The 27413-nt window shown below is 42.8% G+C and overlaps 2 long non-coding RNA genes across 2 annotated transcripts in view; both read right to left on the reverse strand.

Annotated features, from left to right (window-relative positions):
* The window catches only part of LOC117066520, a 38105-nt gene extending 18514 nt beyond the window's left edge, over positions 1 to 19591 (reverse strand). Inside the window, exon 1 of the long non-coding RNA XR_004430374.1 lies at positions 19538 to 19591. This is a non-coding gene — a long non-coding RNA (uncharacterized LOC117066520). The remainder of the gene's footprint in view (positions 1 to 19537) is intronic.
* Positions 2388 to 3371, reverse strand: LOC117066519. The gene is made up of 3 exons (XR_004430373.1): positions 3246 to 3371; positions 2855 to 3131; positions 2388 to 2751 (listed from the first exon to the last, which is right to left on the reverse strand). It is a non-coding gene; the product is annotated as an uncharacterized LOC117066519 (long non-coding RNA).
* Positions 19592 to 27413: the final 7822 nt, after the last annotated feature.

Consider the following 27413-nt stretch of genomic DNA (forward strand, 5'->3'; position numbering starts at 1 on the left):
TCCCACTCAGAGCTGTGCTGCTCTTTCTAGATCCCACTTCAGGCAGTGGGGTATTAGGTTTCCTAAGCAAATGGCCTCAACCCCATTTCCAAAGACTGCGAGGGCCTCTTTTCCAAGTCTGTTTAGCAGAGAGTGATCCAAGGGGCTGCTGTTAAGAGGGGTACTGGGGAAAGAGTGTGAACAGGACTTGAGCATGTGGGTTGAGGTGCTTACACACTAACGAGGGGTGGGAACCTCATTTGTATTCCTTCTCTGGGTCACGCAAATATTAGGGACAGATATACATGGAGCATATTCGCTATCACCTCAGGGGAGTGAAGGGATGTTACAGAGAAGCTGCGTAACGTAGTAAGAGGCAGATGTGGAATTTGTATACATTGTTAGCCTCAAATCTTGGGATTTTAAAAATATCCGTTCTAATCTTTCATTTAACAGTTATTCTTATTCTTCCTCCCACCCTTGCTTTGAAGTAGCTAACAGATGTGTAAGCACATGCATTGTGTAAGGCACAATGGTGGCTGTCGTCGTCATTGTGGTCATTGTGGTGTGCCATCCAGACCCCCTTGCATTAAAATACATACTGCTGCAGCTGCTGGGCTTGTTGTCAGCACCCAGTATCCAGCTGTTAGCACTTCCAGATTGCCTCAGTTGCGGAAAGACCCCTCATGCAAATACATGCCCCCATCCCTCGGATAGTTCACATCCAGTGACTGAATAGATGCAGGATACAGGCCTGGTGATCTCAGCCTTACTAGGATAATGCTAAGTTTTCTCCAGAACTCCCCATAGGGTAGGCTGAGGCTGTCATTTGGATTTGGCCTTCATTGTCATGAATTTGCTCACAGTTTTCCTTCTGACCATTCCTGCTTTCTTCCCCTTCCTTCTATAGAACTTGATACCAATGATATTATTTAATAAATATTCTGCATGCTAACCTGTATCTCGGAGTCTGCTTTCTAGAGAATCCAACTACAATAGTGATCCTTACATAAGATGCAGATAAACTGATCTCTGTTCCCAGTACCTTAGTGGGGAAAGTGGGGCATGACTCTAACTTACAACAGTATTAAATACATGTAGTAAGAAGTGGGGGATGTGGAATCACTGTAAGGCGTGATTAGCGTATTAGGGATGCCAATCCCTTCTTCCATGCCCTTACACCTCCTCTTTAGAGAGTCTGATCTTTCCACGTCCCTGGAAGGAACAGTCAAAGGTGCCATGTAGTCATGTACCTTCTTTCACAGTTGACTTGTCACAGGGTGGACATCAGACCCAGGGGAAAAACAACCCGTTGGCTTGCCTTGGCTATTAGCTTTTCCTCCAAGACATTCGAAATTGAGACATAGTGAGAACCTACTCAGTTTCCACCAGACTCTGGAATCGATGAAACAAACAAACCACCAGACATACACAAAGTCCAGAGAGCAGATGTGAAGAGAGCAACAACAATGAGACAGATACGAATAGAGAGGCAGGCAAGTGAGAACGGGGTGCTCCAGAGACGGACAGAGTAACTTCCATTCCTGATTTGCTGGTTTCTCTTACTCCAATTTCATATGAGACCTGGCTGCATTTTATGCCTTAGGTTCTGTGAGTTAGGCCTGTATTTTTTTAATTCAACACATTTAGCTTTTTTGGCTGAAGAGGTCTGTTTCTTATAATAATATTGGAGTAAGACAATCATAATGGGGAGGGATTTGAATTGGGAATTGCTGGAAATGAGATTTCAATATGGGAAGATGAAAGGATCTTGGAATTCAAGGCAAGGAGAGCATCACACACAAAGGTGCTGAAACATATACTTCTTGGACATATTTGGCACATGAGGAATGAGCCAGCTTGGTCAATATGGGTTGAACAGAAAGCAAAATAACAGGATAAACACTTGGAAGACTGATGGGAAAGCTTTGATTAATCGATGGAGCCGGCCTGGATTTAAAAAATCTGTTTATTCTTTTTAGAAATTCCCAAAGGCTACAGAAGACAGAGAATAAGGGTAGAAAGCAGTAAAAGTCGGCTGTTGGAAGAAGTGAGAAAATAAGAACAGGGCAATGGTGTGTTATACGCGGCAGGGTAATAGGAACAGATGAATGAAAATGGGCAGCGAAATAAAAGGAATCAATGGGGTACTAGCAGGGAATCTGGGCTTCCTGCTGAATGATAGGGGGGAATAGGCTGTTTCTTAGGCACAACATTACATTTGCCACATGTGGCTGCACAGGCTGGGCCCTGCCGGCTCCAAGGAAGGACTCCCCTTTACAAAGACTTCAAGTGAATGGTGCCCCTGGGCTTGTGCAATAGGGTTGGCCTTGCTCCTAAGTCATAACTCTGTGTATCCACTCAACATCTTTCAATTGATGGCCATAAAAGTCCCAATTCAAACTGGCTTTTAAAACAGGGGGACTTTATTGTCTCATTTAACTGAAGAGTGAAGAGGCATATGGGTTTTGGGGGTGGATCCAGAAGTCCACACCATCAGTGCTCTCTGACTCCAGACCTCTTTGATCCTTTCAGAGCAGCTCTTCTCTGTATATCAACTCTATCCTCCAGTTAGGTCCTTTGATGGCCAAAATGGCTTTAGTAGTCTCAGATCCAATTTCTTTATAACTCTCCCTACACAAAAGAATAGAATCTTCTTCAATGATTTCTCCAAACGCTGATTAAATATCTCCTCACGTCTCATGGACCTAAATTAGGTCTTGTTCATCCAAGTAGTATATAGATGAATGTCTAGCAATTCCCTCTCCCTGTCTCTCTCAAATAAGAAAAAGAAAAAGAAAAGAGGTAAAAATGAAAAAAAACAAAAACAACCCTGATACGCAGTGTTTGATTTTTATGGCATAAACTCTCTCACCGTGGCTGATTTCAGACTACCAATGTGATGTCCCTGGACCCAGTGTGGGGTAGAGGGGGCCGCAGTGGACTCTCTGAAGCCCCTGGGAGCTGGCTCCAGCAGTCTGCTAGGTCTGTTTCTGAACCAGTTCCTCTGAATAGGTAGATAAGCCCTGCTGATTGGCTGAGGGAAATCAAGAGTGGCTGACGAAGATGGTTGGGGTTAGTTCCATTCTTCCACATGTAAGGTAGGGATGGAGAAAGTGGAGAGCACTTGGCCAATTGAGAAATGTCTGGTACTGTTGAAGTTAATGCAGGAAGATGAGGATGGAAGGTAAACTGTTGGAGAGGGGAAGGCAGATAATGGAGTGAGATGTGGAAAAGGAGTCAAAGATAACGATTGGGTGACTTACACAGAGCACGAAGCATGGGGACAATGAAGAGGAGTGAAGTTAAGGAGTAAGGACAGATTGACTAAAGTATTCATCTTTACACTAAGGTATTCATCTAAGCACTCTACAGTTTGGCCTCAGTTCATTTTCCAGGTCTATTTGGGAGGCAGTCTAGTGTCATGGGGACTAGTCTCATGATCTTGGGTGAGTTTGGGAAGCAGTTCTGAACCTTTGCTTTCCTCAGAGCATTATGAGGTGTTGTGAAGATTAACTCAGCCTTTGAGAAGGTGCAGGGCACAATGGCCACGAATGAAGTCTCTGGGGCTGGGCTGCCTCACTCAAACTCCAGTTCCACCAGTTATTGTCTGTGGGACTTTGGGCAAGTTGATTAAAGTCTGTACCCCAGTTTTTGCACCTGTAAAATGAAGACTACCATAGTATTTGTCTCTAAGGCTGTTATGAAGATTATATGAGTTAATAGAGGTAAAGTGTTAGTATAAAAAGTACCTGGAAAATGACAAGTACTATTCAGAAGTGATAGCAATAGTTGTGTAAAGTATTTAGCAGAATGTTAGGCTAATAGGAGCTACTAGATAGTCATTAGCTACACTTATTATTATGACCACCTGTTATTGCCTTAGCCAGTATTTTGTTTTGTTTCGTTCGTTTGTTTTTAAAAATGAAGTCTCACTCTGTCACCTAGGCTGGAGCACGGTGGTGCAATCACTGCTCACTGCAACCTTGCATTCCCGGACTCAGGGTGTCCTCTCCTCTCAGCCTCCTGAGTAGCCAGGACTACAGGTCTGCAACACCTTGCGTGATAGCCAGATTTTATGCTCCAGCCAATGTTCACATTTCCTGCTATTTGCTAGAAAAATGATTGCAAGACAGAGTGGGAAATGCAGACCACATCCACACATTTCTTCTTCCACTAAACTCTCAAACACTGTTCTTGCAGCTCTGTGGGCACTTACTATTTCAGCTGCACAGTTTTGTTTTCTGTGGGCTTTCCTCATTTGCTCACATTCTTGAAGTGAGATGGTGGCTTGGCCACTGTGGGCAGGGTATTGACTTTACTGTGTCACCAAGGAGCTCTTGGATCATTAAGAAAAAGAGTGCATATGCTGATTTCAATGCATCAAACTCATCTTAACATAATCTAAGATATCTTGTCCGTGGATATTGGATCTTGGCTTTTTCTACTGTTATACAGGAGAAAAGAATGGGTTTACGCATCAGGCAGGGTGCCAGCAGGGGCAGAATTCACCGCATGTGCTTCAAATGCACCTATTAATGCATAAAATCCTAATGCATTAATAGATTAATTAATACAGGGATGAACTAAAGACTGGCAGGGCTAGGCTGGGCATGGTGGCTCATGCATGTAATCCCAGCACTTTGAGAGGTTGAGACGGGCAGATCACGAGGTCAGGAGATCGAGACCATCCTGGCTAACAGGGTGAAACCCCATCTCTACTAAAAATCCAAAAAAAAAAAAAAAAAAAAAAGAAAAAGAAAAATTAGCTGGGAGTGGTGGCGGGCGCCTGTAGTCCAAGCTACTCCGGAGGCTGAGGCAGGAGAATGGCGTGAACCCGGGAGGCGGAACTTGCAGTGAGCCAAGAACATGCCACTGCACTCCAGCCTGGGCGACAGTGTGACACTCTGTCTCAAAAGAAAAAAAAAAAAAAAAAGACTGGCAGGTCTAAGAAAACGAACCAAAGGTGGTGACAAGGCACCTAGAGTACAGTGACAGTGGGAAGTGCTACTTCCCTAAGTGATGAAGCAGGACATCGTGTTTTCAGAGCCCAGGGAAGGTGGAGTCCCAGAGGAGGAGCCACCAAGTTAGAACTGTTGTTCCCGTGATGCCCCGCTTCTCTGAGAAACATGGACCTAAGGTGGGGGGGGGGGGGGAGAAGAGTAAAGGCTTGTCTTGCCTGCTCCTTTTTCTCACATTCAGATCTTCTGCGAGGGCCACCCATTTACTGAACTCAACCAAGAACCTGCCATCAACGAAGCCTGGGGGACTCAGTCCTTAGAGGTCAGCCTGCTGGGGCAGGGGACAGGACAGAGAATAGAGAATGGATAACATGAATTTTAAAAATATATTTTCTATGTTACAGTATATCCAAAGGAGTATCATTTCAACATGTCAGTGATATAAAAATTATGATGTTGATGATTTGCATTCTTCTTTTTTTGTACTAAGCCTTCAAATCTAGTGTGCATTTTATTCTCCTAGTGTATTTGAATTCACACCAGCCACATTTCTGGGGCTTAATAGCCATAGGTGTCCAGGAGCTATTACCTTGGAAAGTGTAGTTCTACAGTTCTAGTCTGTTATCAGTATCATTGGACTTAAACATGGAAATAAAAAAAAGGTCAATACAATAAAATGATATCTTAGTGAAGAATAATTGTAAAAGAATATGCCATTAAAGTCTTCAGGAAATCTAAGCCCGCATTCTAGGATTTAGAGTGCTTATGAACAGAGCTGATGAATGATTAAAAAGTCGTTTTCTCCTTCTAAAAACACACTTTCTTTTCATCAAACAGAACAAAAGGAACCAACAACTCCATATGCAGATTATTTATGAGTCCCTCAGCTTTAAGAACCAGATATAATACAAGTCTGCTATGTGTAAAACCTAATCAGTGATAAACACACGTATCAAAATTATGTGCCTATAATAGGATCGTTTTCAAACACTTGCTGAATGTATACCACATGTAAAGAATGAGCTTTATCGCCATGACCATAAAATGTCACTACTTTCTATTCAGAATTTTTCCTTAGAGTAATAAAGCTGGACAGTGTTCTTTGCAGAACTTCAGAAGACTATGATTTCTTTTTCCATGAGAAGATTAGATTTTGTTATTTCCTAATCTTGTACAATTTCCAGTTTGTGACAATGTGGTTCATGTCCTTGCAATTTGGGAATGGTTGCTTGTTTTGGTTTTCCCAATGAGATGGTTTTGTATAAAAAGCTTTTAAACTGTATCTTTAGTTTTTCTTGGTTTAATTCTCAGCTAGGGAGATTTCTCCTGTTATGTCTGAGTCTCCCCATTTTCTCTTACTGATGAAGGAGAAAATGTGTACAAATATGCATTTTTCTAAGGATACAGTATGATATTGCTGTATTGCTTTTACATAAATATAAACTTCTCTGACAGCTTTACCTTTTGGAAAGGGAAATGGAGCAAAATTGTATTCTGTCTACTGCTATTAGAAATTGGATTGAAATAGCTCAGTAAGCAATTTTTGCAACCTGTTGATTATGTGGTCTACTTCTAGCAGGCAAATCCAAGCATATATTAGAATATATTTGGGAACAATGAAAATTATGCAAGTTTATATCTCTCCTGCCCCTTAGCCTTTTCTCTCTTCTAGAATATTTTATCTTCATCGAACATTCATCTACTTCTGAAAGGATGAAGAAATGCTCGACTTTCATGCTTTTCTGCCTTCTCTTCAAGAGTGCCAAATGGCCAAGAAGGACTCTTTTCCCAGAAGTATGTGTGTGGCCGTTTGAAAATTCTAAGGCTTCCAAAACCATGCCTGTGACTTGATGTTAGCATTCCGAAGAGTCTTTATTCATGGTTTAAGCACTTCATGAAGAGTCCTCAGAGTAAACTCCTGGCTAAAGGTGGATGGCTTGAGTTGATCCAAAGGCCAAATAATTTCCAGACATTTCTTTTGGATGGAAACACATGTCTTTCCCTTGGCAATAATCTCCTTGGAAGATAAACAGGCAGACCCCAACTTATAAAAAGACTTTTCAGAAATTTCATTTGAAGGTCAGTTCTTTAGAATGCGTAGTGATTTCTTCCTGTAGAAGTCATATTATAAATGGCAGTTAAGGATCAAAGTCAGCCCAAAAATTCTTACTTAACCCTAATCTCGGTTGAAATAGTGCAACGGCAAAGAGCGGAAAACATAAGAGTCACACTGTGTGCATCTTGTATCCTTGTAGAAGTGGCATCTCATGGTGATGATGGGCACAGCTTCTGGGGCAGACTGACTGTGCTTGAATCCAGGCTTGGACACGCACTTGCTGTGTGACTTTGGGCAGATCACTTGGCTTCTCAGTTTCTTCATTCATAAAAGGGGCATGATATTAAGATCTATTTCACGGAGCTGTTGTGTGAGAATTTAAATACACGCACATGCACGCTCACACACACACATTACTAGAAGAGTTCCTGGAACTCTGGAAACACCATGTGGTTGTCTGCTCTCATTCCTGGTTCTAGTAACTGGCAAGATGCTGGATCTATTTCAACCACTGATTCATATTTCAGTGAACAAAGAGCAATAGTGAAGGAGTATTAACAACAAAACAACAGAGAAAAAAAGTAGTAGATGGCGTTTCCCCCACCCCCACCCCGCCCCACAGCATTACTATTTAGGAAAAATAAGATGAATTAGAGGAAACAGGAAACAGATAGGTACTGACGTTGAGTTATGGGACACGTTCAGTGTTTCCAAAGGTTGACTCTTTTTAAAAAGTTAAGTTTTTTAAAATTATAAGCAATTTGGAGAACATAGAAAAGCACAAGAGAGAAAAAATCTCCACATTAGAACCCCCAGAAATAGCCACGAATAACTTTTCATTTTGTTGTCTTTTGGTATTTTGTCCTATGCATCTAAACAACTTCTCAATAATAATTTATAATTTGATTTAAGCCATCCATATTATTTTCACACTTGATTTATTCTCTTAGCAGCATACTGTAACATTTTTCTTTGTATTCCTATAGTGTGTGATTTCTAAGGGCCTCATGGCTTCCATCATGGACAGAATAAAATGGATACAGACAATCCTCAATGGATGAACATTTAGATTGTTTCCCTTTTTATACTATTCTAAATAATGTCATTATAATTATGCATATGGATAAAAGTTTACTGTTACTCTTTATTCCTTTTAACCAAGAAGTTAAATTTCCAGAGATGTATGGATAAATGTTACTTGAAACCTAAGGCATTTGATACATTTTGCTGAGCTAGCTTTTAGAGTGTTGCAATTCATCTTCTTTTCCAGCAATGCAAATGCAATGTTTTAGAAAATTTTTTGAATTCTGACATTGAGAATGTATTTAATCTTGCCAATCTGTTAGATTAAAGGGGCATCTCATGATTTTAATTTTCCTTGTTAATCTGGTGTTGAACATTTTTCATATGTTTATTGTCCAAGTGAATTTCTTTTGTCAATTACCTCTTCATGTTCTTTGACCATTTTTCTATTACTGTTCGGTTTTCATTTTTTTGCTTCCTTTAAGAAAAACCATGTTTTTCTTCTGTATTCATACAATACAAAAATGTATCTAGAAAGGAAAAAAAAAATTACTGTCTGCTCCAGGTGAGACTGTTATTGGAAAGTAAGGTGAAGCCCTGCCCCAGGGACTGTTCATAGCAGCCTCTGCTGCACTGAGAGGTGAAGCTGAGAGCGGGTGACTCAAAGCAAAGAGGGATCACATGCAGGGTCCAACGGCTGGAGCAGGTAGGAAACTCAGGAGCCAGCAGTATCTGATATATGGATAGATATTATTTATTATAGGTATGGGAAAATAATTGAAAAATTAAAATAAGAAGAGGACGAATTATTATGTGAAAGATTTTGAAAATATCAGACAAGTTGGATAAAACAATTCTGCTGCTTTCTGGATGTCAGTCAAGTGGTCTCACTGATGAAGACTGTTTTTAATATTTTACAAAATAATAAGAATAATGTAGCCCAAAGACAGTTCACATCCCTACCACTGGAAAACTAGAGTAAGAGCAAGCTATAAATAATAAATGTACAATTATTTTCAATTGATTAAATTATGGTTTGACTAATTAGGAAGAAAAGGACAAGTTCTCAGTTAATTTTTAAATTCTCAAAAAATTTAAATTTTATTTACCTAAGATAAAACACTGAAGGGTAGGAGTCCCTCTTTGAGAAAGAAATAGAATTACAAAATGCATAATTTGGCAAGAATGGCAGAATGTTGAAAAAGTAAGAACATTCAAAAGGGGGGAAGTTATATACAGATATTACACAAAAACACAAGTATGCGATAGAAGTGGAATGGTAGAACTATGCAAAGATCTTAAAGAGGTGGTGGCATAGGTATAACACAATATAAATTACAAGTCATGGCCAGGCGCAGTGTCTCACGCCTGTAATCCCAGCACCTTGGGAGGCCAAGATGGGCAGATCACGAGGTCAGGAGATGGAGACCATCCTGGCTAACATGGTGAAACCCCATCTCTACTAAAAATACAAACACAAAATTAGCCGGGCATGGTGGCATGCACCTATAATCCCAGCTGTAATACCAGCTGAGGTGGGAGAAAGACGTGAACCTGGGAGATGGAGCTTGCAGTGAGCTGAGATCGACCCACTGCACTCTGGCCTGGGCGACGGAGTGAGACTCTGGCTTAAAAAAAAAAAAAACATTACAAGTCATTGGTAAAATTCAGTATAAAGCTTAGAAGAATTAGAAAAAAAGTCTTGGAGATTCACATGCCAAAAGGTATGGAAGTCATATACTTAGGAACTATACTAATAAAAGGAGCGTATATAATATTCAACACCAATGGAGACAAGAAGCTGGATTGTATATTAGAAATAGCTGTGGGACATGGCTATTTGGGGGTCAGTGGGATGGTGGAAATGCACACAGTTAGAAAAACTTGGAGGGTGGATCAAGAGGGCAAAGGGCTTCAAGTCAGAGAAATAAATGTTACCTGCATCAGCAGCTGCATGATAGGCCCAGATGGGCCCTGATGGGGGTTAGCAGGAGGCGGAGAGTAGCAGGTAACGGGAGAAAGACACCCCGAGTGAGTAAGCAGGGGTCCATATGACCTAGTGGGAGATGACAGGAACAACTGGACTCAAACAGGTTGTACCAAGGTGATCTGGCAGGAGGTGGTGAGGTAGGAGGTGGGACTAGACTCGAGGTGGGACTAGACTCGAGGTAGGGCTCAGACACCAGACCAAACTGAGGACTAGCTAAAACAGAAATGGAGTGGAAGCAGCTTTCCATAAGACACGCCCACCAGTGTGCCACAGTTTACCATTGCCATGGCCCCTGGAGTTATGGCCCCTTTCCATGGCAATCATCCTTTTGCATCAACCGCCCTTTGATGCACATGTAATTAAAAGTGGGTATAAATATGATTGGGAACTGCCCTGAGTTGCTCCTCCCAGCACATTACCTTGTGCAGTAGCCCTGCTCTGCAGGAGCGGTCACAGAGCTATAACTGCTGGAGGTGTAACACTGCCTCTTCAATAAAGCTGTTTTCTTCCACCCTACCCCTGGCTTGCCTTTGAATTCTTTCCTGGCCAAAACCAAGAACTTTCATGGGCTAAGCCCTGCTTTGAGGCTCTCCTGCTGGATAGGCAGGGGCCCAGGGCATCCAGGAGGGGAAGGCGGTAATTGGAGAGCTATAGAGTTAGCACAGGAGTTCAGTGGCTGAAGTGGAATTTACCAAAGGTACATCTTTGGGGGATGGGCAGGAGCCTCTGTCCCAGGAGGATGAGTATTGGTTAGAACCATGACTTAGGACAGTCTGTTAACTCATGGATCTGCCTTACCACTTCCTGGGCAGCAAGCTGGGGTTGTGACCGTAGGGCCGTAGGGCAAGCGCAGGAGATAAACTACCAGAAGGTAGAAGCCTTGCTTTTTGAATGAATGCACCTTTGGTAAAACAAAAACAACAACAAAAACACCTCAATTCTGAGGACTGGGATATGGCCAGTGCTGAAGGTAGAGCAAGTTGTGGACAAACAGGCCCAAATGATGGAAACAGGAATGAATCCAACAGCAAGAAAAAATGGAAAAGAAATGAAAGGAAATCTGTGTTTATACAAGTGTTTGCTTTCGGAATAGAAAATAGAATCTGTAAGAGAAAATAATTTTAGAGTGTTGGGAAAAATTATGAATTTATATGGTAAAAGTCCTTTTTAAAGTGCTTTATTTGTCTGGAATTCAGCATGTAGCTCTTCATAACCAAATCCAGTCCTTCAAATACCTGAACTCTAAAAAGAATTCGCCATTTGGATTTAAATATCTCTAAAATAGCTATTATTTTATCCCTCACTTACACAGAGTCTATTGAACTTTTGGCACAGATTCAGGGTCAGAGTTATTAACATCCCGCACTGCGCCGCGGAACTGTGTGCTCTGCCTGCTCCTTGCCTCTCCAGTTCTCTCTCTCAGTGTGGCATTATTAACCATCATTTCCACCATCAGGGTGCCCCTTCCTGTAGAGCTGTTTCTTTCCCCTTTCTCTTCAATTTATTTCTTTTTTATTTAATGAAAAGTTGGATCTTGTCAGGATTAAAATCAGTTTAAAGAAGGAAGAAAAAAATCAGTGGCTCACATGAACAAACCCAGAGGAGGGGTAGTAACCTCAGTAACAAGGGAGTTAGACACCATCGGGAACCTGTTGGTTTCCCTTCTCTGCTTCCCTCTTCCTGTGGCTACATTGTCACAGTGCAACACAATTGCGTGGTTGATAATATGGCCTCCAGCTTGGCAACATCTCCATGTCTGGAAAAGGGAAAAGGCTTCTATCATTTTCTTTTAGAGGTGGGTCTTACTATATTGCCCAGGCTGGCCTGAAACTCCTAGGCTCCAGGAATCTTCCCACTTCAGCCTCCACAGTAGCTGGAACTGCAGGCACACGCCAGTGCACCCAGGTACCCCTTCCAATTTAACTAGAAAAAAACTTCCTAGAAAGTATGGTGATTGGCCAGGCTTAAATCACACATTCATGCCTTGAACCATGGCAGGGGATGGTGGTGAGGCACTGTGAATAACTCTGCTTGGGTCATTTGTTTACTGCTTGTGGCCAAGGGTCAGAACATCTTATAAGAAGGGAGGCTATGGTGGAAGAATGATCACCACTGAGAGAATCGTTGTGAGCTAGGAGGCAGTCTCAACTTGTGCTCATTATTACAATCAAACTTGTGAAGAATTTGAGATGATGAAATAAACAAGACAGTAAATGAGGGCACCTGGGATGTGGTGGGAGACATGCAAGGATTTGTAGAAGCTGCAGTGTGGATCTGGGTTTGCTTATTCCTAAGTGGCACTGGGTAAAGGGGTGTTTCTGTAAGTACCAAATGGAAGTACTTTCCTGTAATGCAAAACTTGTGGGATCACTTTCTTAAAAGATTTTAGAACAGGGTTGATACATGCTTGTCTGGAATAGATGAAAAAAAAAAATGCAAATCTGCAGGAAGCAGGGATAGATGCCCCAAAGTGCACTTAAATTGTTCTGGGCAAATGTCCCCTTAAGATCCCCTTATGACCCTTGTAGGGTTTTACAAGGACACTGCTAAGGTCCCAGTGAAGAGCCTAGCATCAGCCTGAGCCTGCTGAAAGAGAACCTGAGACCCAAGGGCCCCAAGTGACATTGGCCCCAGGCTATGTCCTGCTGTCCCTCCAGCCCACCCTCAAAACTCAGTGAGAATGTAGCACCTATAAACAGGTAATGAGAAGGAGTACAGACCCCCACTTATGGGCCTGTGGAACCCCCAACCATGGAAATAAAGGAAAATCTTGAGTTCCTCCAAGGGAAATTCCAGACACCTCGCTAGCCCAGAGAAGAAAATGAGCAACTCGATTAATCAAGAAGGTAACAGTGGCTTAAAACAATAACCAAGGAAGTTAGAGTCAGGAGATGTTTGGTTCCCTACAGAAACTAAAGATAACAGATTTTTTTTTTCTTTTATTTTAGGTTCAAGAGGCACATGTGCAGGTTGGTTACATGGGTGAATTGTGTGCTGCAGGGGTTTGGTGTGCAGATAATTTTGTCACCCAGGTAATCAGCATAGCACCCAATAGTAGTTTTTCATTCCTCACTATCCTCCACCCTCAAGTAGGCCCCAGGGTCTACTGTTCCCTTCTTCGTGCCCATGTATACTCAGTTTGTAGCTCCCACTTAAAAGTGAGAAAATGCTCTGTTTGGTTTTCTGTTCCTGTGTTAATCCACTCAGGATAATGGCCTCCAGCTCCATCTATGTGGCTGCAATAAGGACATGATTTGATTCTTTTTTATGGCTGTGTAGTAGTCCATGGTGTATATGTACCATATTTTCTGTATGCAGTCCGCCATCGATGGACATAAAGGTAACATCTTTTCTTTTCTTTTCTTTTTTCTTGAGATGGAGTCTCACTCTGTCACCCAGGCTGGAATGCAATGGTGAGATCTCAGCTCCCTGCAACCTCAGCCACCCAGATTTAAGCGATTCTCCTGCCTCACCCTCCCGAGTAGCTAGGATTACAGGTGTACACCACCACATCTGGCTATTTTTGTTGTTGTTGTTGTATTTTTAGTAGAGACAGGGTTTTACCATGTTGGTCAGGCTGGTCTCGAACTCCTCAGCCTCAAATGAACTGCCTGCCTCAGCCTCCCAAAAAGTGCTGGGCTTACGGGTGTGAGCCACAGTACTCGACCAAGATTACATTTTAACATGTGTCCCTGAGTTGTTTTCTAGAAACCTAGACCCCCACCAAATGGATCCCCTGGTGCATACACCCCAGGTAAGAAGGAACTGAGGACTGAACTCCGGACTGCCATTCTTTGTTCTAAATTTCTTCCCGAGAGGCCTGGAGGAGGTCATGCTTACAGGTTCAGACCTAACATCTTTTCTGCTGATCTCAAGTCTTCAGACAAAGTTTCACTTCCTTAATCAATTACAAATCAGAAAATCTTTGAATCTACCTGTGACCTATAAGCCCCTAATTGAAGATGTCCTGACTTTTTAGGTCAAACTAATGGATAGCCTCCATGTATTGGTTTATGACTCTGCCCGTAACCTCTGCTTCCTCACCTTAAAAACCCTTACCTGTGGCCAAACGTGGTGGCTCACACCTGTAATCCCAGCACTTTGGGAGGCCGAGGCAGACAGATCACGAGGTCAGGAGATCGAGAGCATCCTGGGTAACACGGTGAAACCCCATCTCTACTAAAAATACAAAAAAATTAGCTGGGTGTGGTGGCACGCACCTGTAATCCTAGCTACTTGGCAGGCTGAGGCAGGAGAATTGCTTAAACCTGGGAGGCGGAGGTTGCAGTAAGCTGAGATCGTGCCACTGCACTGCAGCCTGGGTGACAGAGCAAGACTGTGTCTCAAAAAATACCCTTACATATAAGCCACTGGGGAATTCTTTTCTCAAGAATGAGCTGCTGGATTCTCCTTGGTTGATTCCCTGCAATAAACGCCTCACTTTCTCTCACTGCAAATCTCAATGTCAGTGTTTGGCTTTTCCGCACTGAGCAGGCAGACTCAAATTCAGTTCAGTAACAGTATCAATAGATTGTTATGCATAGAAAAAGGCACACCTGTAATGCTAGAGAAGTGGGGCCCCCAAACAAAAACCTGTTCCATTAAAACTCCACGTTCATACTGGGAAGCCATTGAACAGATAGTGGATTCTGTGATATAACTTACTGAACCCATGAGAACATCAAAAGCATTAGGTGATAGGTTGGAGAGAGGGAATTTGCATACAGGCTCTTGTGAGTACTCTGAGGTATATTTTGAGTTCACCCTTTGCAATTGGCTCTGTCTGGATTCAGTTCCGAACTCCATCATTTACCAGTGGGTGACTCAGGGTTAGACACATCTTTTCTGAGCCATGGAGACAATAAAAATGACCTGTTTTGTCAAGATGTAGTGAGGATTACATGCACTGAGAACTTTAGCACAATGTCTAGTATATCATAAGCAGTTTCTGGTATATTTGGTAAATGTCCGGTCAATCTTCTTCTATAGCCAAAGTGATCTCAAAATTTAAATGTGAGCATATCATTCTTCTACTCAAAACTGCCCCTATGGTCTCCCATTGCAGTTGAAATGTGACCCAAATTTCTTATCATGGCTTACAAGTCTTTATATGTCTGGTTCTTATGTTACTTTACAATCTAATTTTCTGTCAGTTTCCTTGTGTTTATTTTTCTTACCACATTGACTTCCTTTATATTCCTCAAATGTCCCAGCAATTTCTGCAGCCATGAAAATGTCCCAAGACTTCCCCCACAGGGTCTTATCCTCTGGCTTTCTCCATCACCTGCCATTTGCAGATGGTTGAATGGACCCCATTCCTATGGGTTTGCTGCTTGCTGGTGCTCTACTCTGGCCTCAGCTATGCAATTACTGTTAGACCACATTTTTCTTTCTGAAGGTTGCCATGGGAGTTCCTTATAAACCAAGTACCTTGTTCATGTCCTGGTTTTGAGTCCCCCAAGTCTCCCAGGCACTGCTCTTGTCTAGTACCCCACGGATGTTTTTATTCAGACTGAAAACTGAGCCACACGTAGGATTCAAAACTCTGGCTCCTGACTCTCAAAGGGCTCACAAAGAACATTTCTCAGAGCCCCAGAATCCATCTCCTTCTGAATACTTGATAATTTTCATTCTTGAATGCACTCTACACTTACTCACTTAAAACCCTTTGCAGAGCCCCACGGTTGAAACATTTACGTGGCATACATGATAGGCATCCTGACCAGTCATCCTGATCACGTGCAAAGACCTCGTTGGTCTCCATGAATCAATGGTTCATGGCTTTCCCTAAATGACAGAAAGACACTCTTCATCTGATTGCCTGGATGGGGCATGGCTCAGAAAATTGGTCTTGGTAATCCACAGATTGGACCTAGCTCCTGTAGAATTACCTATATTTTATGGTATCTGTAGTAACATGTCTGACACAAAAATAAGATTGTTGACATTGGGGCACTTTTAGGATCTTGTGATAACTCTAGAATATCTAATTTCCCTTCCTTTCTATATCAGTGTGGGCCTATGTTTTCAGCTGCATGTCTGGAGGCACAAGGATTCCAGTGCAAGAAGTTTATCTGGCAGGTGATTCTAAGAAACATCAGTAAAGAGTGGGGATATAAGGCAGGCAAGGAAATGAAGTAAATACACACCATACACAACTAAGGCCTTCCTGCTGGGGTACTATCAGTGGCAGTGTGGAAGATGCCACCAAGGTATTAACTCGGGTCAGTTATTGCTTGAGGGCTGCTGGGGAGCTGTTAACTCCTTGGCACTTCCAGCTTTCTGGGAAGGTTCAGATAACTAGAGAAAGCGCTCAAAGAGACATAGGTGTTCGTGGTTGGAAGCTGGCAGACTGATGTGTGCACAAATGGTGAGAGCTAAGAGAATACAAGGGGGAAGGGTATCAACAGCATAGCAGCATCTACTACAGCATACCAGGAAATCATTGCCATCTTCCTGGCCATCATGATCTATGTTCAAAACTAACAAGGAATGCGGTGTAAACAAATGACAGAAAATAGACCTTCCCTGCTCTAGGACCAGAGTTCACTCACCTTTGATGTCCTTTGCTCCCTCTGGATGCTATCTCTGACTCTCTCTGACACAATTGTCTTTGGACATCGTGAGATTAAAACTATGACACCTGGGATTTGATTTCCTCCCTACCTGGTGATGCCATCCTTAACTTTGCTTCTGGTGTTCACACTGATTACTGCCTGGCAGAGTTAAATTATTACTGTTGGCTAGAATGATAACTATCTATTATGCACCCAGAGAACTGCAGTCTTTTAAAGCAAAAACAACTCCGTTGAATGGTTAATTCAACGGCTCTTCAAGTGAGTATGAACTTCTACATTTCTCAGATTTTTTTCTAATTATAAATCTGCCTAAATAAATAAATATATTTTTTTCTCCAGGAGTTGGAGGTCTGATTTAGCAAGTATTTTCTAGAAATAATATTAGCTAGAAAAAGCAGATTTCACTGAGAGAGAGAGAAAGAGAGAGAGATCAAAAGGCCAGTGGAGGCCGGGTGCCGTGTCTCACGCCTGTAAACTCAGCACTTTGGGAGGCTGAGGCGGGCGGATCATGAGGTCAGGAGATCGAGATCATCCTGGCTAACACGGTGAAACCCCGTCTCTACTAAAAAATACAAAAAACTAGCCAGGCGAGGTGGCGGGCGCCTGTAGTCCCAGCTACTCCGGAGGCTGAGGCAGGAGAATGGCGTGAACCCGGGAGGCGGAGTTTGCAGTGAGCGGAGATTACGCCACTGCCCTCCAGCCTGGGCAACAGAGCCAGACTCTGTCCCAAAAAAAAAAAGGCCAGTGGAAAGGCCAAGAAAGCACATGATTTTAACTTTGGCAGTTTTACAACTAAAGGAAGAGGGTCAAAGAGAAAGACAGAAACCTCTTCCTTTCTGAAAGTTCTGATTGAAACTTTTTTTTTTTTTTTTTTTTTTTTTGAGACAGAGTCTCGCTCTGTCACCCAAGCTGGAGTGCACTGGCCAGATCTCAGCTCACTGCAAGCTCCGCCTCCCGGGTTCACGCCATTCTCCTGCCTCAGCCTCCCGAGTACCTGGGACTATAGGCGGCCGCCACCTCGCCCGGCTAGTTTTTTGTATTTTTTAGTAGAGACACGGTTTCACTGTGTTAGCCAGGATGGTCTCGATCTCCTGACCTTGTGATCCGCCCGCCTCGGCCTCCCAAAGTGCTGGGATTACAGGCTTGAGCCACCGCGCCCAGCCTCTGATTGAAACTTGAACTCTAAAATAGTCTTTGGCTTGAAAGATTGAACTGCACCATCTTTCCGTATAAATGGCATGGGAAGACACATTTTTATGTGTTGTTTTATGGATTTTCTTCGCATCTTTAATGTCTAACCATTTTATAGTGCTTGGCTTTGCAGGGCCCTTGAGATAACCTCCTGAGCAATACTGGCTCTTTTATTTGCAACACAGGAATAGTTAAGAAAGTGCCTGCACACCAATGACAAATTATTGCAATCTTCACTAGAAATAAGGTAGTAAAGATTGCTCAGACTAAAAACTTAAAAGAAGGTTAGAATACAGAGAGGGAGAGAAATCTTCCAAATAGAATAACGAAGTTAATTGGTACAAATGAGTGTGTTTTACCGTACTTGAAGATTAATTGCATTTTGTTAACCGTAAAGTTCTTTTCTCCTCCCGCCAATTTGGTGGTAATTTTTTTTTTCTAAATCCCTTGATTCTAAGATTTTTGAGTGCATCTTTTAAAGTGTACATTTTGGGGCCAGGCGTGGTAGCTCACACCTGTAATCTCAGCACTTTGGGAGGCCGAGGTGGGCGGATCACGAGGTCAGGAGATCAAGACCATCCTGGCTAACACGGTGAAACCCTGTCTCTACTAAAAATACAAAAAATTAGCCAGGCGTGGTGGTGGGCGCCTGTAGTCCCAGCTACTCAGGAGGCTGAGGGAGGAGAATGGTGTGAACCCGGGAAGTGGAGCTTGCAGTGAGCGGAGATGGCGCCACTGCACTCCAGCCTGGAGGACAGAGTGAGACTCCGTTTCAAAAAAAAAAAAAAAAAAAACTGTACATTTTGAGGAGTTAGAGCCCCATTGTATAAGATTTTTTCTATAGAGCTGTTTATTTATTTGGTATAAGATCTATTATCAGTGAGATGTAATTATTTGCAGATCATAAAACACTGTATTTTTTTAATCTGTTCTTATGTGTTACTGTATATTCTGATATTAGGAGAATCTATTTCCAATTTTTAATGATGAATTAAGTTAAAGGCATTTTGATATTTACTTTAAGAAGTTATCTTAAAGATTCCATTTTTCCTCTTTCTCAGTCTTATTCCAATAGTTATGAGAAGAAACTTGAGGTGATGGTGAAGAACACAGGCTTTGGTTTCAGGTGGATTTTGATCTAAGTCCTGGCTGCAGCCATTACTAATTGTTAGACCCGAGATAATTATTTAACTTTGTTCTGACTTTGTTTTCTTACCTATAAAAGGAGAATATTTTGACAATGCTTAGTTTATAAGTATAATATTATGAGAATTCAATGATATAATTATATAATTAAATAACATTATGGTAATGTGATATAATTAATATAGCATGATGTAATTAATACAGCATGATATAATAGAATTTTGGAGTGTGAACGCATTTTAACTGTTAGGAAACAAAATAACCAATTAGCAAAAACATTTTACACTAATGGATTTGGTCAGATGTCAAACTAAATGATGTATTACTACAGCACAAGAGGTCAGCGAGGGTAATTAGTAAAGAAGAGATAGCTCAGTCTCTGATTCTGGGCTTTGCATTTGGATACTCATTTACATATTTCTTTAAGAAAAAGTGATTTCCACCAAGATGCATTGGCCTGTATAAGGGTCTCTAGGCAGCATAGAGTTCTTGGAAAGAATATTCTCACCCAAATATTTTATATGTAAGATAGTGAAAGAAAATGTTTAAAATATGCCTATAAAAGTTGAAACTTAGTGTTTTAAAATTCTCTCTTGAATTTTTTTTTTCTCACCAGAATCCTTTTCTTAGCCCAGCGAGGAGATGGAAAGGGAGAAGGAGGAACACTGAGAAAGTTTTACCATGCTTTGCTTCTTAGGTCATAAGTACCTGACTTGTGGTTGGCTCAGACCTCACCTTTAAGTTTTGTTGGTTCATTAAGACTTATTTCCACATCATAGAAACATAGAACTTGGAACACAGAATTTATGTGAGAAAAGACCAAAGTAGATTTTGTTTTTTTTTTTTTTTTGAGATGAAGTCTCACTGTGTCACCCAGGGTGGAGTTCAGTTACACAATCTCAGCTCATTACAACCTCCACCTTGCAGACTCAAGTGATTCTCCTGCCTCAGCGTCCTGAGTAGCTGGGATTACAGGCACATGCCACCACACCTGGCTAATTTTTGAATTTTAGTAGAGACTGTTTCCCCATGTTGGCCAAGCTGATCTCAAACTCCTGACCTCAAGTGATCCATCTGCTTAGGCCTCCCAAAGTGCTAAGATTACAGGCATGAGCCACCGTGTCCAGCCCCAAAGTAGATATTATCTAATATATTGTTTTTCCCCAAGCAGTCCTCAGAAATATCCCAAGAGAATCCTCCTCTTTTTCACTCTCTGATCTCATACATTTCCTGTGGTCAAATAAATCCCCTCTTGAAACTTTATCATGCACATTAATATCTTAAAAGTCCTGAGGAGTCCTAAAATAAAGAAACCAGTATGATTCACTTTCTTTAACTCAATGAGCATTTCCCAAACTTCTGTGTCCATGACATCCTTTTTTTTTTTTTTTTTTGAGAAGGAGTCTCGCTCTGTCGCCCAGGCTGGAGTGCAGTGGCCAGATCTCAGCTCACTGCAAGCTCCGCCTCCCGGGTTTACGCCATTCTCCTGCCTCAGCCTCCCGAGTAGCTGGGACTACAGGCGCCCGCCACCTCGCCTGGCTAGTTTTTTGTATTTTTTTAGTAGAGACGGGGTTTCACCGTGTTAGCCAGGATGGTCTCGATCTCCTGACCTCGTGATCCACCCATCTCGGCCTCCCAAAGTGCTGGGGTTACAGGCTTGAGCCAGCGTGCCTGGCCGACATCCTTTTTTTTTTCAGTGACAGCTGACATTCATGGAATCAGTGTTCCAGGCAGTAGATTTCAGGCTACACAGGGCTAATTCATCCTGCCTGCAGAACCATGTCCATTCTGGTTCAGTGTCCATTATCCCTGGTCTCGGCGGCCTAGGTACATATATAGGGCAACTTCAGGAACCCAGTGATGCAGCCTGCCATTTGTAAGTCACAACTTTTAGATTCAGACCCCTGTGAACTCAAAGCTTCAGCATGTGTTTGAGATGAAAAGAAACATGATATCACGGCTGTATTAGGGTTCTCCAGAGGGGCAGAAGTAGTAGGATGAATGTATATATGAAGGGGAGTTTAATAGGAGAATTGACTCACATGATCACAAGCTGAAGTCCTATGATAGGCTGTCTGCAAGCTGAAGAACAAGGAAACCAGTTCAAGTCCCCAAACCTCAAAAGTAGGGAAACTGACAGCCTTCAGTCTGTGGCCAAAGGCCTGAGAGCCCCTGGGAAATCGTAGTATAAGTTCAAGAGTCCAAAAGCTGAAGAACTTGGAGTTTGAAGTTCAAGGGCAGGAAGCATCCAGCATAGGAGGAAGACGGAGGCTGAAAGATTCAGCAAGTCTATTCTTCCGTCTTCTCCTGCTTGCTTTATTCCAGCTGCACTGGCAGCTGATTAGAGGGTGCTCACCCAGACTGAGGGTGGTGCTGGCTCTCCCAGTCCACTGACTCAAATGTTCATCTCCTTTTGCAACACCGTCACAGACACACCCAGGAATAATACTTTGTATCCTTCAGTCCAGTCAAGTTGATACTCAATATTAACCATTACAGTGACCTTCACCCGGGCTGGGGGGTCAGGGTGGCTAAGCTGAGCCTTTGTAAAGAGGTGACTGTGGAAGAGCCCAGTAGAGTTCATGCCCTTGTCTCAGCTGCTACATTTTCTTCCATTTTCTTCCACAGAGGCTAGGGAAATTAGCACCACTGGTATTTTCTATCTCTAAAATGTGTTTCCATGTATACAAAGAAAAGAAACTCAATAATTAAAAAACAATAAGGTGTTTGCGTTTGTAAGAAAGGAAACAAATGGGCTACTCAGGTCTTAATAAAAGTGAATCTTCTCCAAATACTCTACCTACTTCTCAAGGGACTATTTCCTTGCAAATATTGAAAATGGGAAATATAAGAAAAATCTGCTTATTCCAAAGAGGAGTGCAAGAATGGGTAGAGAAAAGCCAATATATTTCCATAGTTTTCCTTTCCGTTTCATTTTTGGGATGGACTGACTTGGCAGTTTTTCTTCCCACATGTCTCCTGGGTTTTCTTCAGGAATGGAAACCATTTGTGATCATAGGAAGAAATGTTCTTGCTGACACATGAGCGTTCTTTGCTGTGTAGGCTCCAAGATTTTCAATGACAGCCACGTAAACCCCAAGTTCCCAGTGAGCTTTTGCATGGCCCCAGGCAGCTGTGTATGCAAACACCTGCTGGGGAATAGATAAGATTTTGCTGCCCTTTCTGGCCCAGGATGATGGATGTTTCCCTCTGTGTGGGCACAGAGTGGGAAGGCTCCCATGGAACTGTAAAGAAAGAGCTCTCTTAACCGCATAAAACAGGGAAGAGTAAGGCATGGATGGAGAGAAACTTTCTCTAGAGTAGTGGTTCTCGAAGTGTGGCCCTGCGTCAGCACCAGCAGCTTCGCAATTCCTAAGGTCCTGTCCAGCTCTCGCAATTAGAAACTTCTGGGGTGGAGCCCAGCAGTCTGTGTTTTGACAAGCCCTGGCCCTCCAGGTGATTTGGATGCTGCCAACATTTGAGAACCACTGCCCGAAAGGAAAACAATCTGCTCAGAGGGGAAAGAGCTGCACTGGGCATTCTTCAGATGATATTTCCTCTGCGGTATAGTCTCCTTTTGATCCCTTTGCCACTAAGTCCAGCTTAAGGATTATGGTAGTACCTATTCTTTTTTTTTTTTAAACGGAGTCTCGCTCTGTCGCCCAGGCTGGACTGCAGTGGCGCAAACTCGGCTCACTGCAACTTCCGCCTTCCGGGTTCAAGCGATTCTCCTGCCTCAGCCTCCCCGAGTAGCTGGGACTACGGGCGCCCGCCGCCACGCCCAGCTAATTTTTTGTATTTTTAGTGGAGATGGGGTTTCACCGTGTCAGCCAGGATGATCTTGATCTCCTGACCTCGTGATCCACCCGCCTTGGCCTCCCAAAGTGCTGGAATTACAGGTGTGAGCCACCGCGCCCGGTCAGTAGCGGCTATTCTTACCTACGCAAAGATGGCTAAGAAGCCCTTTCTGTACTTTCCTGAGTACAGGTGAGTTGCCTGACATTTCTAACACAGTGATGCTTAACTCTGGCTGCATATTGGGATTGCCTGGAAGAAACTTTTAAAAATCCAAATACCCAAAGCCGCATCACAGATGGGTTAAAATCTGAGAGGAGGAGGGGTGAGATTCGGGTGTCCGTGTTTTTAAGCCCCCCCATTGGGATGATTCCAATCTGTAGTCAAAGTTGGCTCTAAAAGGAAAGGGTCATTGAGGCTAAGGGAAAAGAAAGACTACCACATGCATGTAGGCAAGCTTGCTAAGCACTGGATTTCAAGCCTGAAAATGTTAAGGGCTTACCTAACTCCCACATCCTGTTTCCTGATTCTGGTGCTTCTCTGCAGGCACCTTTCTTCACCTCTTCCCGATCTATTCTTTTGCGGACCACAGCTCCTGCTAGCCATCCGATTTCCTGGCTTCCCACAGCAAGTCTACGCAGGTGTCGGATTTTACTTTATTTTTTAAACATTTATTTATTTATTTATTTATTTATTTATGTATTTATTATTTTTGGCACCATAGTCTCGCTTTGAAGCTCAGGCTGGAGTGCAGTGATGTGATCTCGGCTCACTGCAAGCTCCGCCTCCCGGGTTCAAGCAATTCTTCTGCCTCAGCCTCCGAGTAGCTGGGACTACAGGCGCCCATCACCATACCCGGCTAATTTTTTTGTATTTAGTAGAGATGGAGTTTCACCGTGTTGTCCAGGCTAGTCTCAAACTCCTGAGCTCAGGCAATCTGCCCGCCTCAGCCTCCCAAAATGCTAGGATTACAGGTGTGAGTCAACACACCTGGCCGACATCGGGTTTTATAATAGGGCATTGTCTTCACCCTACCTTTGGCTCTTAGGTGCCAAGTCCACAGAGGCAATTTTGATGGAGGCTGCTCTTTGGGCCACTGGTCTCATGTTATCCTATCTCTATTCTCCCGCCTCACTTACCTTCCTGTACCCTGACAGGAGCTGTTCATGCTCTCTGGTGCATGATTATAGCATGGTGCCACAGTCCACTGTGTCTGCTTCTCCAGGTCCTTTGGGTCCTGAGACATCCACATTTTGTACTAGTGAGAGTCCTCCAGAGATCCAAAACCAATAGAATACATATAAATAAATTTGTTATAAGGTATTGGCTTCTGTGCTTATGGAGGCTAAGTGGTCTCACTACCTGCTCTCTGCAACCTGAAGTCCCATGGCCAGCAGTGTAGTTGGAAGGCTTGAGAACTGATGGTGGAGATTCCAGTCTAAGTCTGAGGGCCTGAGAACCAGGAGTGCTAAGGGCAGAAGAAGAAGCAGTCAGGCAGGGAGAGAGGGTGAATCCTGTCTTCCTTTACCCGTTTGCTCTATAATGTCCACCCACATTAGAGAGGGCAAACTGCTTGACTCAGCCTACTGATTCAAATGCTAATAATCTCTCAGGAAAACATCCTCACAGACACAACCAGAAATAATGTTTAGCCAGATACCCCAGCATCCCGTGATCTGGTGGAGCTGACACATAAAATTAATGATCACAGTCTTTTTGGGTAAAGGATGAAGCATGGGGCAACCTGGGGCTTGTGGGTGGATTACCTAAACTAAAGTTTGGGAAGATTGGTAATTGACAGAGTGTTTGTTCTTTGATGTTGGTGGGGTTAGAGGCTGTAGAGGAGGTGGGTAGTGTCACTGAACATCCTGGTGTTTGCAAACAGCTTTAAATTATAAATGTGTGGGTGTGTGCATGTGTGCTCACAGGTGTGCTGGGGCTGAAGAAACCACATGGAATTGAGAAAACGATCTTTGATGATGCAGGTTACAGACAGAGAAGGTGAAAAGAGATGCATTTACAACTTAGATATTGAGGGACATACTAGTGACAGCTCTTCTGAGTTCTTACCTCTGGGTTTTGTGGCTCACAATTTTTATCTATGTCATTAATATGTGTCCATTTCTTTGTGGTGGTCCAAATATCCTGAAAGAGTTGAAGGGTGAACTAACAGAGGAGAGCAGTACACCAGGGATGACCAGAAGCAGAAAGTCATTAACAGCTCTACGTGCAAAGGGGCAAAGTGAGAGAGCTGCTGCTAATGGGAAGGACCCACATCATAGATACATGGCCGTGGGCTGCACACAGCCATTGCAAACCACCGCCCAGCAGGGAATAAATGCTATGACCTCAAGTGTTTGCTGCACATTCAGTTGTCAAACTTGTCCCCCGCAGGACTTGGCAATGCCTTACCTTAGCCTCCTGGTAGATTTTTCAGAACAGCCAAAGTTTTGCCTAGCAACTGCCAGAATTTCCAATGATCAACTTAAAGGAGAAAGAAAATACTTAGTACAAATTGAATTAGCCCCCTTTTTCCCTTTCCCAAACCAAATGTGAAATGCTCACAAATCAATGTATTGCATTTATATAGCAATTTACTCCCCGACCCTCAATTCCACCCCCATTTGGAGCTTAAAGCAGAAACCTGAAATTTCGTTATCTCTGATTTATAAGTGGGAAAAGGCCTATTCGGTGAGGTGAGTCCACATTTATTGCTGGTCTGTAGGCTTGTTTCGTTCCTCCTGTGAGGGTGTTGAGAGGAATTGCGTGGAGCTTTGTTTGTTATTAAAACGAAAGCCAGGCTCTGTCTCTCCAGCTGTCTAATGACAAGGGAAAAGATGTCAGGGCGTCCTCATTTTACAAATGACCTATGAACAATTCCTACTAGGGTAATTTTATTAGTTTTGAGACATTTAGCTGCCACTAATCCAATAAGGATATACTTCCAGGATTCTAGGGTTAGAGACAGCAGGTGAAGAAACAAGTAGACGTTAATACTTTGTAAGCTCTTAACAGAAAAGGTATCTTTTTGCTCTGAACACGGAAGCTGGGTGAGAGACAGGCAGAAAGGCTTCCTGGCACTACTGCATTTGTGTGCAGAGAATTTTTGTCCCGCTTGGCTCAAAGATACATGAAGAATGCGGCTAAGATTTGAGTCTAGGGATGAGAGAGAGGCTCTAAATGTGGGTATAGGACAAGGAACCCCAATCAAACATCTCCAGATACATCCTACTTGCTCTTTGACAAGACAGCTGTGTCCAATAACGGATTTTGTTGGAAGTATCCTTGTTTTTTCTCCTACTAGCCGTCAGGAATTAGAATTAATCGTAAATAAAGAGTAATGCTGCTAAAACTTACAAGGTCAAGTTTTTTATTCCTTCGATAAATGAACACATTTAAAATGAGCCATATTATCAGGCAATTAAGTGTAGAGAAGAAATTATATTTGTATTATGAATTTAAAGATGGTGTTAGGTTATAAGATCATGGAGTTCATAGTAAGATAATAGAATTGAGTAACTGAGAATTGACCTTGATCTACCCTCTGGTTTAATAAATGAGGACACCTGATGCATTCAAACTATAAATGATTAGCCAAGAGTGCCACAGGAGTCAAAAACCCAGGGCTCCATCCCAGATTTTTTGTTCGAGGAATAAATGATGAAGTCTGGATCTTCTGGTCAGTAATGGTGCCTTATGCCAACAGAGGAATCTCATGAAAATCAAATCGGAGAGGAATCATTAGGCATGGCCAGCACCAGGGCCTCAAACAGTACTTTCAGGACTCTGCTGCTCTCTCTCTGTCACCTCTAGTGTCCTCTGTATTGGCTTTGCCCTCAAGGTGGCCTTCTACCGATGGTACCAAAGATAGGCCCAGTTAATTAAGGTTCCTTTCCAAGTGGCTCAGGAGCCCTTTTCCAATAGTTCTGCAAAATGTTCAGGGGATTGCAGATTGCAGTTGGATAGCAGGTTGTATGTGCAGTCTTGGAGCACAGGTGTAGAGTCAGCTGTCTCAAACCCTACAGACTGAGAATGGGAGAAAGACAGTGGATGGTTCAAAGACAGGCTCGGCAGATTGAACCACATGTAATCTCTTCATGGATAGAACACCCATGGCTTTGGACTTTTATATCCCCTTCCACATTCATACCCAAACCCTAGAGAAGGCAAGAGCAACAAAGCCACACATTTTTAGAAATGTATTCTTTGTAGTTTGAAGAACTCTCCTAATTTTTATAACAGTCTCAGACTTCAGTCTTGGCACACACTCAAATTCATGTCAGTTTTCTGAAATAACTTTTCCAATCACATGACCACGATTTTAAGTCTTAGCAATTTCCTTTAGGAGAACATTTGTGTTGATTTAGCACCATTGCTGAGAATTCCTGTGCCCGATGTCTGCACCCCTTGACTCCAGGTAGCAGCCCAGAAAAGGCTAAAAGGCTCTTTTTAAACACCTGTTAGGGAGCCGCGCACCTGCTTTCTGATGACCTCACTCTTGGCCATCCAGGCATCCAAGGACGACGGCTAACAGTTCATAAATCTAACCCACTCACCATTCCTCAGCTCACACGTTGGATCAGAAGGCTCCTTTTCACTTTCCCTTCCACCCAAAGTTTCTGGCAACAGAAAACTTTGATGTTTTCTGAGAGCCTGGGGAACTTGGATCGTATGCTATTAGCAGCTGTACTTTA

Source organism: Trachypithecus francoisi, unplaced genomic scaffold (genome assembly GCF_009764315.1).
Source record: "Trachypithecus francoisi isolate TF-2019V2 unplaced genomic scaffold, Tfra_2.0 Lachesis_group20, whole genome shotgun sequence".
NCBI classification, from domain to species: domain Eukaryota; kingdom Metazoa; phylum Chordata; class Mammalia; order Primates; family Cercopithecidae; genus Trachypithecus; species Trachypithecus francoisi.